The sequence below is a fragment of the Chiloscyllium plagiosum genome, unplaced genomic scaffold (assembly GCF_037043375.1).
Source record: "Chiloscyllium plagiosum isolate Xiang-an unplaced genomic scaffold, Cpla_swu_hap1 HiC_scaffold_32, whole genome shotgun sequence".
NCBI classification, from domain to species: domain Eukaryota; kingdom Metazoa; phylum Chordata; class Chondrichthyes; order Orectolobiformes; family Hemiscylliidae; genus Chiloscyllium; species Chiloscyllium plagiosum.
Genome location: NW_028270170.1, coordinates 24440118 through 24452252, shown reverse-complemented (window position 1 = coordinate 24452252; position 12135 = coordinate 24440118).

Here is a 12135-nt window from a genome sequence, read left to right as displayed (position 1 = left end):
TATGGATCAACTTCCCTTCAGGTTAGGAAGGAGAGACGTTAACCATATTTCATGCTACTGATTATTATCCAATAAATCCCTACTGAAATCACACATCCTTCTAAAATGTGCAGTCTAAAAATGTGCAGGTTAGGTAAATTGGTCATGTTAAATTGCCCATAGTGTTAGGTGCATTAGTCAGGGGTAAATGTAGGGAATGGGTCTGGGTGGGTTACTCTTCGGACTGTCTTGTTGGGCCAAAGGGCCTGTTTCCACACTGCAGGAAACCTAATCTAATCTTCTCTTTGGATTAGATTAGATTATAGTGTGGAAACAGGCCCTTCGGCCCAACAAGTCCACACCGACCCGCCGAAGCGAAACCCACCCATACCCCTACATTTACCCCTTACCTAACACTACGGGCAATTTAGCATGGCCAATTCACCTGACCCTGCACATCTTTTGGACTGTGGGAGGAAACCGGAGCACCCGGAGGAAACCCACGCAGACACGGGGAGAACCCGGGGAGGCAGCAGTGCTGCCCACTAAGTAATGCCAAGTACAAGATCTTAAGTAATGCCAAGTACAAGATCTGACTCTGATACCCTCTGTCATTAAATATAATTCTGACCCTTAATATGTGGGTTTAGAAGTAAAGAACTGACACTGAAATGAAGTGATGAATCCTAAAGTTGCCTCTGATTCTATTCCCTGATAAGACTCAGGAGAAAGCGGGGGAGAACTTGTAGGGAGGGCAGCAGGGATTTCTGGCTGCAGGAAGGTGGTGGGGGAAAGAGAAGCTAATTCTACAGGTCGATATTATGAATACCATCACCTTGTCATTACCCATATCCTTGAGCTATTATTAATTTTTCCAAATTATCTTCAGCAAAACAACATGAACATTAAATTCACAAACTTACCCAACAATATTTTCTGATTTCAATAACCATGTTCTTGTAAGTTGTAAGGTAAATTTGGAAACAAATTTGCGTTTCAATTAAACAAGGACAAAAATATAAATACCACATCTATGAAGAAATTACTCATATTGTTACAATCCTTAAAATTACTTTGATGCTGCCAAAACTCAGAATTTAATCAAGAATAATTGACATCGATCGTAACATTTAAACTATACACTCAGCCTATAGTGTAATTTTCATTTTTTATATTTTCTAATTAATATTTTTCAGAGATTTATGAGGTGTATCAAGCAAATTAAATTCTTGCTGAAGGGGATTGAATTTAATTGCATTTAGCCATGATAAGAAAACGGCCTAGTTTTTCCAGCACTGATAGCATTATACAGCTTAGTCGAGAGTGGAAGTAGCCAGACTGATGAGTTTAGACCTTAAATGTTGCTAAACTTGGGATGGCATGAAATATTAGGTGATCCTCATTCTTTTTCCCACTACCATGATGTGAGGCCCAAATTAATGCCACCTCGTAGCCTCTGAACCTCTGCCAGTATGTAGTTCATGGTTATTTGAGGTACTGCATTCCAATTTGCAAAATAAGCAAATGAAATGTGAGAAAAAAAACACACATGCATCGGCCAGTTTGGTCTGGAATGCACTGCCTGAATGTGTAGTCGAGGTGTATTCAATTGAACAAGGCAAGAGGGTCTGAGATGATTACTTGAATTGAAATAATAATGCAGGGTTATTTGGAAAGGACAGGGGAATCACATGGAGTTAAGATGCTCATTCAAACTGCTGGCACAGATATGATAGGCCATATGGCCTTCTGAACTGTACCCAGTTTATGATTGGGTAATAACCACTTCACTGACTCCTAGCTGATGAGGTAAAGGCTGTAGAGAGCAAGAGAAGGAAATTGCTTTCTTCAGCATCATTCTGTGATGATAGCAGCTGGAGTCTTCTGTCATGGAAGACTTGAGCCCACCAAGGATGTTGACCAAAAATGTAACAAAAAATGTACTTGTGTAACAGCACTCAAAATAACCACAAATAAGGCAACTGGATCCTCAGTTTCCTGACCCACAGGCCACAATCAGTGAAGACTGGGGACAATATTTCATCCTCACTAACACTCAACACTGGACTCCCCCAGGGGGTTGTACTCAGCGCTCTGCTGTACTCACTATATACCATTGACTGCATCACCAAATACCAGACTAATGTCATTTATAAGTTCGCTGATGACACCACCATAGTTTGTCGAATCTCAGATGGTGACGAAACAGGCTACTGACAGGTGGTGGAAGACCTGGAAAAATTATGCGCTGTGAACAACCTAGCTCTCAATGCCGGTAAAACCAAGGAACTCATAAATTGACTTTTGGCGGGATGTTACTCATGCCCCCCCTACACATTAACAGCACAGTGGTGGATAGAGTGGAGAGTGTCAAGCTCCTGGGAGTGGTCATCCACAACAAGCTTTCTTGGACTCTTCATGTGGATGCACTGGTTACAAAGGCCCGACAACGTCTCTTCTTCCTCAGGCAACTGAGGAAATTTGACATGACAGCGAATATCCTTGTTAACTTTTATAGGTGCGCCATTGAGAGCATTCTGTCTGGATGTATCACTACCTAGTCTGGCAACTGTACCATTCAAGATCGGGGATGGTTACAGTGAGTGGTGAACTTGGCCCAGACAATCACAAAGGCCAACCTCCCATCTATAGAATCCATCTACCAGGCCCACTTTCAAGGAAAGGCCACCAGCATTCTCAGAGATCCATCCCACCTGGCAATGTTTCTCTACAACCTCTACCATTGGGGACCAGGTACAGAAGCCTGAACACAAGCACCAGTCGGTTTCCAAACAGTTTCTACCCTACTGTTGTTAGAATGCTGAATGGACTCACAAACTCTTAACGTTCGCCTGTACCTTTTTTTTGTTTTTGCCACTGTTTACCAATTATTTACTTATCTCTGCTACTCAACTCTGTGATCTGCCTGCATTGCTCGCAAGACAAAGCTTTTCACTGTGCCTCAGTACACATGACAATAAATTCAATTCAATTCAATACAAATTCACTCACAACAGTCACAACCTCAACCCCTGGGGCAATCAATTGGAGAAAGGTCATTCCTGTCCCCCTCACCATATCATTTTTCAATTATTCTTTCTCTCTCCGTTACAGGATTCTGCCAGTCACAGGTTCCCGTTCTCCCAGTCTTTCTGTACCTCAACAGACAGAAACTTTGACTAGAGGATTAGTCAAAGGAGTTAGGGAACCTGGGTGAATTGGAGGAGTTAGTCTGAATGATTCTGGGTCCATCATGCAGAGCCTGGGTTTCTGCTGGGTGCGGAAGTGAGGCTGATGTTAATTGGCTGCCACATTTGAGTTAATAATGGATCTGCAAACTTTTAAAAAAAGGAAAAAGCCTTCGATAGGCCTTTAATAATCATCCACAGATGAAAAACCATTCCTATGCCTCCTGTACTATAAATAATTCTGAGCTAAAATTTAACTTCAGTGAAGAATTCAAATTTCCTCATTTACTTGGCTTAACAGCAAAAGATAAGGCTATTAATAGTCAAGTGGTAAAGTCAAAGCCTATTTATATCACTGTTAATTTCAATAGCATCAGCAGCCTGAAAGAAATTCCTGTTGAAATGGATGCTGTCCTCTTCAAGTTCCCAACCATGGGCACCTCCCAACACGAATCACTGAATGACCATGAGGAATAAGAAACCTGACTGGTTTTCTTTTTGTTGCTGGAGTTAACTGTAACAATATAAGCAAAATATTGAGAATGTTGGAATTCTGAAACAAACAGGAAGTGCTGCAGAGACTCAATCGGTCTGGCAGCATCCATAGAGAGGGGAACAGAGTGAACATCTGAGTCCAATATGACACTTCTTCTGAATTACTAGAGCAGTTGAACAGACTCACTTTGGAAAAGCAGATGATTTTTGAGAAAGAAAATGATGGCAGAAAGCAAGGATTAGCAGGGAGACTAAGGATTTCTCAATATTAAACAACAGGCTTCATTCCATGTAAACAATGTAAATACTTCCTTGTAAACTTAAATTCCTTTCATGTTTATAATGACCTAATGCCAGTGGAATAAAGAATCCTGGCTTCATGATCTTTGCGGCATGCATGTGTTGAAATGTTATGTCACACATATAGGATTTGCCAACAAAATGATTGAAATAAGATGGAGGCGATGACTGGATGAATATTGGCTTTCTGTTATGGTGTTGTACTTTATATTGGCTTTTTAGTGCAGCAACTATTTACTGTCCATGGAGATTATTGTGAAATGTTGAAGAGACTGTGCACTACATATTGGGACTTACATGGAGAGAACAGCTTACTTCAAATGGTTTGTATCATACAAAATATATTAAAGACATCAAGTTGCAAACCAGATGGCCTGCCAATAGGTTAAAAAACACTCATTTCTGATAAATAAAAACTATCTGTTAAGCACGTACTTAAAAGGAGCACAGCTGTACAGAGAATCAGTACATTAACTTGCAGTGATGCTCCTACTTCTTTGTTTGGCTGATAAAGCTCCTCTGTGTATCTTTGCAATTAGAAATGACCTTTCACACTGCTCTCTTTTAAACTCAGTTGTGCAAGCAGTCTGTTGCTGGGGACAGTGACAAATGAAGTCTTCAGGGAATTATTTGCCATTTTCAATGTTATCTGAAACACTCAGTGCTGCACTAAGATTCGACATGCTGCACTTTATTAGTGGCAGAAAGGAAAACAAAAAGCTTCAGAGTAAAATTCTATAAAAGAGTCAGTCGCATTATTCGATTCAGAGCAATCAGAATGTTTCTGTTAACTTATCGAAGTATAAGACGAAACAAAATCAATTATATGTACTTGGCAAATTCCAGCATTATATTTAAATTCAATGCTAACACAGCTTGGTATTTAGATGACAGTTCTCAACCATTTGAGGAATTTAAATAGTTCTACTGTCTGAAATAATTAGGATAATACGAGATAATTAGGACCAGTTTGTTGCAAACTATTTAACAAAACATTGACTTGCATATAAATAGCATCTTTCACAATCATGGGAACACTCAAAGCATTTTATTGAGCATTTTTAAATAAAATATCCCAATATGCTTTGGCAGAGACATGGGAGCACCACACCCTGTAAGCTACACACACCGTTCTGATTTGGAACTACACCGAAGCTCCTTCACTGACATTGGACCAAAATCTTTGAACTCCCTCACTAATGGTACTTTGGATCCCATAATGTGGACTGAAGTGGTTCAAGGTGGCAGTTCACCATCAATTTCTCAAGGGAAACTAGGAACTGATACCCACATCCCCCTAAAGAATAAAAACAAATCCATCTGCAGCTAATTCCAAAGAGTATTCTGTGTTTTATGCATTGCCAGAATTTGTTTCACTTTTTTCATCGTCAGTTAATGACCAATGCAAAATTACTACTGAATAATCCCTGTTTCCTTTCTGATTGGCTACAATGATAACCATGTGGCAATTGCATTTATGTGATTAACAGTCTACAAGCAATTCCAACAATCACAGTCCGAAAAACAAGTACAGATTATTCATTACACAACACTGAAAACTGAAGTAACTGGAAGCACTTAAAATGTTACAGAACGTTGAGGTAAGGAAAATGAAATGTTAACATTGAAAAGGTTAAGTGCTAACATAAATCTGAACTCTCTCTTTACTGGCAGTTCAATTAGGCTGAAGTAATCAATGCATATTTTCAGTGCCTTGACTAAACTTAAATCAAGTTCATACCCAACGACTAGTCCATTAACAATTGTATTTATATAGGCCTTTGCAATAATGTCTGCCTCTGATCCTACCCCATCTCTACAGTCACTGAAATGCTCAACCACACTTCCGCTACCTCCATGCTAGAACTCGCCAACATGCTTAATGTTAAGGACTCCTAGATCCAATTGCATTGGCTTTCATCCAGAGTTTTACTCCTTAATGTCTAACTTGTAAAAGTTCTAGTTCTTGCCAAAATTTATGGCTGTCCAAGTCACCAATATATTGATTTCAGAAACCATTTGTCAACAATAGATCTTTCTCTCTCCATTCAGCTGTTACTGCACCCACTAGACCCATCTCCCAACTCGCATCCTCTTCCCTTGCCCTGGATGGTGTTGTATTATGTTCCCCATTCCATTCCACCATCAGAACTAAGTCTTCACCCAGCAGAGCTCTGCTGTCTGAAATCCTAAGTCACTGACATCTTGGTTCATCACTTTAAAACTATCTCACTGAACACATCTTCATTTTCCCTCCTCCATATCTCTTTTTAATTCTTGATTAGTAACTGAACTTCCTCCTTCTCTCTTCCCAAACTATCATGGGTCAGTTCAACAGGTCTCATTTTGGATTTCAATTTATATTCAGTCTCCTGAAAAAGCAACAAGTGTGGGCTATTCTGGCCTGCTCAATTCTGCTATCTGATGCTTCATCTAAAGAACGCGTCAGAGACAATCTAACCGTGTATGACTCATCTATCCTCTATCGTGATGTTGATGAATGTGTTTTCTGATCACGAAGAAGGCAATCTATCTTGTCCCCCTGATTGAAGATGCAGTGAACCCTGAGTTTACCAGAGCTGTTCAATCCCTTTTAATTACCAACACTGTAACAGGAAACAGAGAGATAATACGAGTTATACACCTGCTGTGTTGAACATTTTTTATACTGGGTTTTCCTCAAGGCATTGCAGAGATTACATTCATTTCTAAGTGAGCAACAGATTTATTTGCAGCATTTACCTTAAAATACCTCTGCAATCACAAAATGTGTACGCCATGCTCATCCCAGCTCAGCTTCAACTTTCCAGTAACATCTCATTTCACATTAGCTCTGAGGCATCAACCAGACTTAAGTAATTGAGCACTGTGAGCATAGATCACTAAACAGGCTTAGAGAATTGAACACAGAAAAATTGAACACAATGAAATACCTTTCATGACCTCGGAGTCTCAAATGCTCTGAAGACAATTCAGTAGTTTTAAGTGTTGTCACAGTTTCAAAGTGAAGTAAGAGTGGCAACCCAATTGCGTTGGCCAATAAACAGAGAAACCCAAGTTTTGCATAAAGATTTGTAGCTCGGGTGCCAGTTACCATAGTTGTGGGTATGTTCACCAGGCTGGGAGGTTGCTTTGCAGACATTTCATCCCTTGTCTATGTGACATCTTCAGTGCTTTGGAGCCTCTGGTAAAGCGCTGCTGTACTGTTTCTTCTGGGATTTATTTGGTTCCGTTCCTGCTGCTTCCAGCTGCCTGTTCCTATTGTTTGTTGTAGTGGCCGGTATATTGGGTCCAGGACAACGTGCTTGTTGATGGAGTCTGTGGATGAGTGCCATGCTTCTGGAAATTCTCTGGCACTCCTCTGGCTTGTCCTATGATCGTTGTGTTGTCCCAGTTGAATTTGTGGTCCTTATCATCTATGTGTAAGGCTACTAGGAACAGCTGGTCATGGCGAGTTGGTGATCGTGGGTACGGAATACTAGTTGTCTGCCTGTTTGTCCTGTATAGTGTTGCATGCAGTCTCTGTATGGAATCTTGTAAACTATGTTTGTCTTGCAAATGATGGGTATTGAGTCTTTTGTCCTGGTGAGGTGCTGTCTGAGCATGGCTGTCGGTTTATGGGCTGTCATGAATCGCTATGGTCAGAGAGGTCAGGCTGTTAGTTCAGAGAATTTTTTTATGACAGGTAGTGTGGCTAGTGAGTTAGGTTGTGGCATGCCCTCATCACGTTGTTTGTCTGCTAGGCATCTACAGATGAAGACCACTACAATGAACAAACAGAACCAGCAACCGGAGGCAGCAATGGAATGGAATGGAACCAAATAAATCCCAGAAGACACAGAAGAGCAGTGCTTCACAGGAGGCTCCAAAGCATTGAAGATGTCACCTAGACAGGGGACAAAACGTCTCTAATCAACTTCCCAGTTCAGTGAACATACCCACAACCACGGCAAGCAGGGAAACTGTCACCCCAACATGAGTTAATGCCAAAAGGAGCAGGAACAAAGTTTAATCATCTTTTATTGTGATACACTGTAACACGTTAATTTTAAAATTCATGATCTCAAACACTAACCAATACCAAATGAAAATACATCTTGCTATCACTAATTGCTTGAATCACCATGTGATCACCCTCCTTGGACTGTGGGAGGCAAGTGGAGTACCTGGCAGACACCCACACAGATACAGGAAGAATATGCAAACTCCACACAGACAATCACCCAAGGCTGGAATCAAACCCAGGTCCTTGGCACTGTGAGGCAGCACTGTGCCACCCCAGCAACCATCTGTAGAGAAAGGAGCATATATTCACAGATCGAATTTAATGTCCCCCAAAGGCACATTGGAAGCAGAGTACTTGTGATCAGGTGATCAGTTGTGAAGTGGAAATATAATGTATAATTTTGCCTTTTTCTGACTAAGTCCAGATCAGGAAGGCTTAAAGGTAGCTTCCCCACAGACAGATAGTTGAGCTTCTCAAGTGGCTACTTAAGTGTTGCATCCTATCACCAGTGACATTCAATATCGTGTTGGATAGCGATAGGTGGTTGTAAAGGTAGACCCTCCTTGTTGGTAGCTGTATGTTCAATGAAGGTACCATTCAGTAGGAATAGAGGGACCTTAGAATAATACAGCCCATTTCCCTTCCACTCAACACCTCACTTCCCAGCATTAGCTAATGTACCTCACACACTTGCCTTGGATCAGTATCGATCACTGCACAATGAGCCACACTGTAGTGCAGCAGTGGTCACTGCTCCCTCTGGCACTACCAATACTGAAGGGCACCAGCTTCATATAATTCAGTTGCTCTCTGGTGCAGGAGAACTGCAGGAGAGCCAGTAAGACTGAAGCTGACTACTTGATTAGGACTTAATTCCACTGGGTAAAAACAATGACTGCAGATGCTGGAAACCAGATTCTGGATTAGTGGTGCGGGAAGAGCACAGCAGTTCAGGCAGCATCGAGGAGCAGTAAATTCGACATTTCTGGCAAAAGACCTTCATCAGGAATAAAGGAAGAGAGCCTGAAGCATGGAGAGATAAGCTAGAGGAGGGTGGGGCTGGGGAGAAAGTAGCATAGAGTGCAATAGGTGAGTGGGGGAGGGGATGAAGGTGATAGGTTGGGGGCGGGGGGAGGGTGGAGTGGATAGGTGGAAAAGAAGATAGGCAGGTAGGACAGGTCATGGCGACAGTGCTGAGCTGGAAGTTTGGAACTAGGGTGAGGTGGGGGAAGGGGAAATGAGGAAACTGTTGAAGTCCACATTGATGCCCTGGGGTTGAAGTGTTCCGAGGCGAAAGATGAGGTGTTCTTCCTCCAGGCGTCTGGTGGTGAGGGAGCAGCGGTGAAGAAGGCCCAGGACCTCCATGTCCTCGGCAGAGTGGGAGTGGGAGGGGGAGTTGAAATGTTGGGCCACGGGGCTGTGTGGTTGATTGGTGCGGGTGTCCCGGAGATGTTCCCTAAAGCGCTCTGCTAGGAGGCGCCAGTCTCCCCATTGTAGACGAGACCGCATCGGGAGCAACGGATACAATAAATGATATTAGTGGGTGTGCAGGTAAACCTTTGATGGATGTGGAAGGCTCCTTTTGGGCCTTGGATGGAGGTGAGGGAGGAGGTGTGGGCACAGGTTTTTGCAGTTCCTGCGGTGGCAGGGGAAAGTGCCAGGATGGGAGGGTGGGTTGTAGGGGGGGCATGGACCTGACCAGGTAGTCACGGAGGGAATGGTCTTTGCGGAAGGTGGAAAGGGGTGGGGAGGGAAATATATCCCTGTTGGTAGGGTCGTTTTGGAGGTGGCGGAAATGTCGGCGGATAATTTGGTTTATGCGAAGGTTGGTAGGGTGGAAGGTGAGCACCAGGGGCGTTCTGTCCTTGTTACGGTTGGAGGGGTGGGATCTGAGGGCGGAGGTGCGGGATGTGGACGAGATGCGTTGGAGGACATCTTTAACCACGTGGGAAGGGAAATTGCGGTCTCTAAACAAAGTAGACAAAATGTTTGATCAAGAGGGGGAAGCAGAATATGAGAGGAAACTTGCAAGGAGCATAGAAACTGACTGTAAAAGCTTTTACAAATGTGTGAACAGAAAAACATCAATGAAGACAAACCTTAGAATCGGAAATGATAATAGAAACAAAGGAACAGCAGAAGAATTGAACACACATTTTGGTTCTATCTCCACAAAAAGAGAGTACAAGTAATTTCTCAGAAAGTTTAGGCAGCCAAGAGTCCATTGAGGGAGAGGACATGATGAAAATTAGTACAAGTTAAAAAAAAAATGCACAAGAAATGAATAGGTTAAAGGCTGACAGGATCTGGTAAATTGAATCTCAGAGAACTAAAGGCAGAGGTTCTGGAAGTCTTAGGTACGTTGGTGGTCCTGTTCCAAAATTTTATAGACTGTGGAACAATTCCGCCAACTTGGAGTTTGTCAAACGTAGCCCCACCATTTAATAAAAATGGAAGGAAAGAGAAAAAGAGAATAATTGATCAGTTAGCCTGTCATCACCAGTGGGGAAAACACTAGAGACTATTATAAAAGACATGATAACAGAATACTCGGAGAACAGTTGTTGGGTTATACAAATCCAGCATAAGTTCATAAAGGGAAAGTCATGCTTAACTAATCTGCTGGAGTACTTAAGGATGTCATTTGATAAGGAAGAATTTATGAATGTGATGGACTTGAACTTCAAGAAGGCTTTTGATAAGGTCACATGTTAGATGCTAGTGGGCAAAATTAAATCACATGGGAATTGGAGTAATATACTCAGTAGGAAACTGAGAATTAGTTGACTGACCAGAAACAGAGAATGAGAATCTTGGTTCTTTTTCTGGATGAGAGATGGTGTCCAGTTGTGCGCTGCAGGGATCAATGTTTAGGCTCCAGCTATTTACAATATACATACATGACTTAGATGAGAGTACCAAATGCAATTTTTCCCAGTTTGCTGATGACACAAAACTAATTAGGATTGTGAGTTATAAGGAAGACTTTAGCTTGACCTAGGCAAGTTGAATGTGTGGGCAAACATATGGCAGACACAGTATAATGTGGCGAAATGTGAAGAGAAAATGGATTTGCTGTCCTTGCACTTCAGTCAATGAAAGAAGACAGGCAGGTGCAGCAAGCATTTAGGAAGGCAAATGATACTTTGCCCCTCATTGCAAGAAGATTTGAGTTCAGAAGTGTGGATGTCTTTCTGTAGTTAAAAGGACCTTAGTGGGACCACACCTGGAGTATTACCCACAGTTCTGGTCTCCCTATTTTAAAAAAATGTATATATTTCCCACGGATGGATTAAGGTTCAGTGGGTAAATAGCAGGTATGGCAGGAATTTGAATAGTGTTTAGTAGAGTGAGAGGGAATCAGATTGAAACATGTAAAATTCCGTAAAGGCTAGACAGACTAGATTCAGGCAGGATATTGCCTTGCTTCGGAGTTCTGGAACCAGAGATCACATTCTCAGGATACGGGGTAGATCACTTAGGACTGAGATGAGGGTTGTCAGCCTGTGGAATTTGCTACAATGAGGTTTGTGGAGGCTGGGTTATAGAACAGATATAAGGCAGAGATTGATACCATTTTAGATAGAAGGGGCAACAAGGGATATATGGAGAAAGTGGAAATATGGCATTGATTGAGAATAAGCCATGATCATATTGAATGGCAGAGCAGGCTAGGGGACTAACTGGCTTATTCCTGCTCTAGTTTCTGAATTTCTGTGTGTCAATCCTTGTGCGAGATTGATGTTTGAACTCCTCGTCTGTAGGGTGGTACCTTCCTCAAATCATTTTGTATTGCATAGAGTCATAGTCATAGAGATGTACAGCATGGGAACAAACCCTTCAGTCCAACATGTCCATGCCGACAAGATATCCCAACCCAAACTAGTCCCACCTGCCAGCACCTGGTCCATATCTCTTCAAACCCTTCCTATTCATATATGTATCCAGATGTCTTTTAAATGTTGCAATTATGCTAGCCTCCACCACTTCCTCTGGCAGCTCATTCTATAGACGTACCACCTTCTGCATGAAAAAGTTGCCCCTTAGGTCTCTTTTATATCTTTCCTCTCTTGCCCTAAAGCTATGCCTTCTAGTTCTGCACTCCCCCACCCCAGGGAAGAGACCTTGTCTATTTATCCTATCCATGCCCCTTATGATTTTATAACC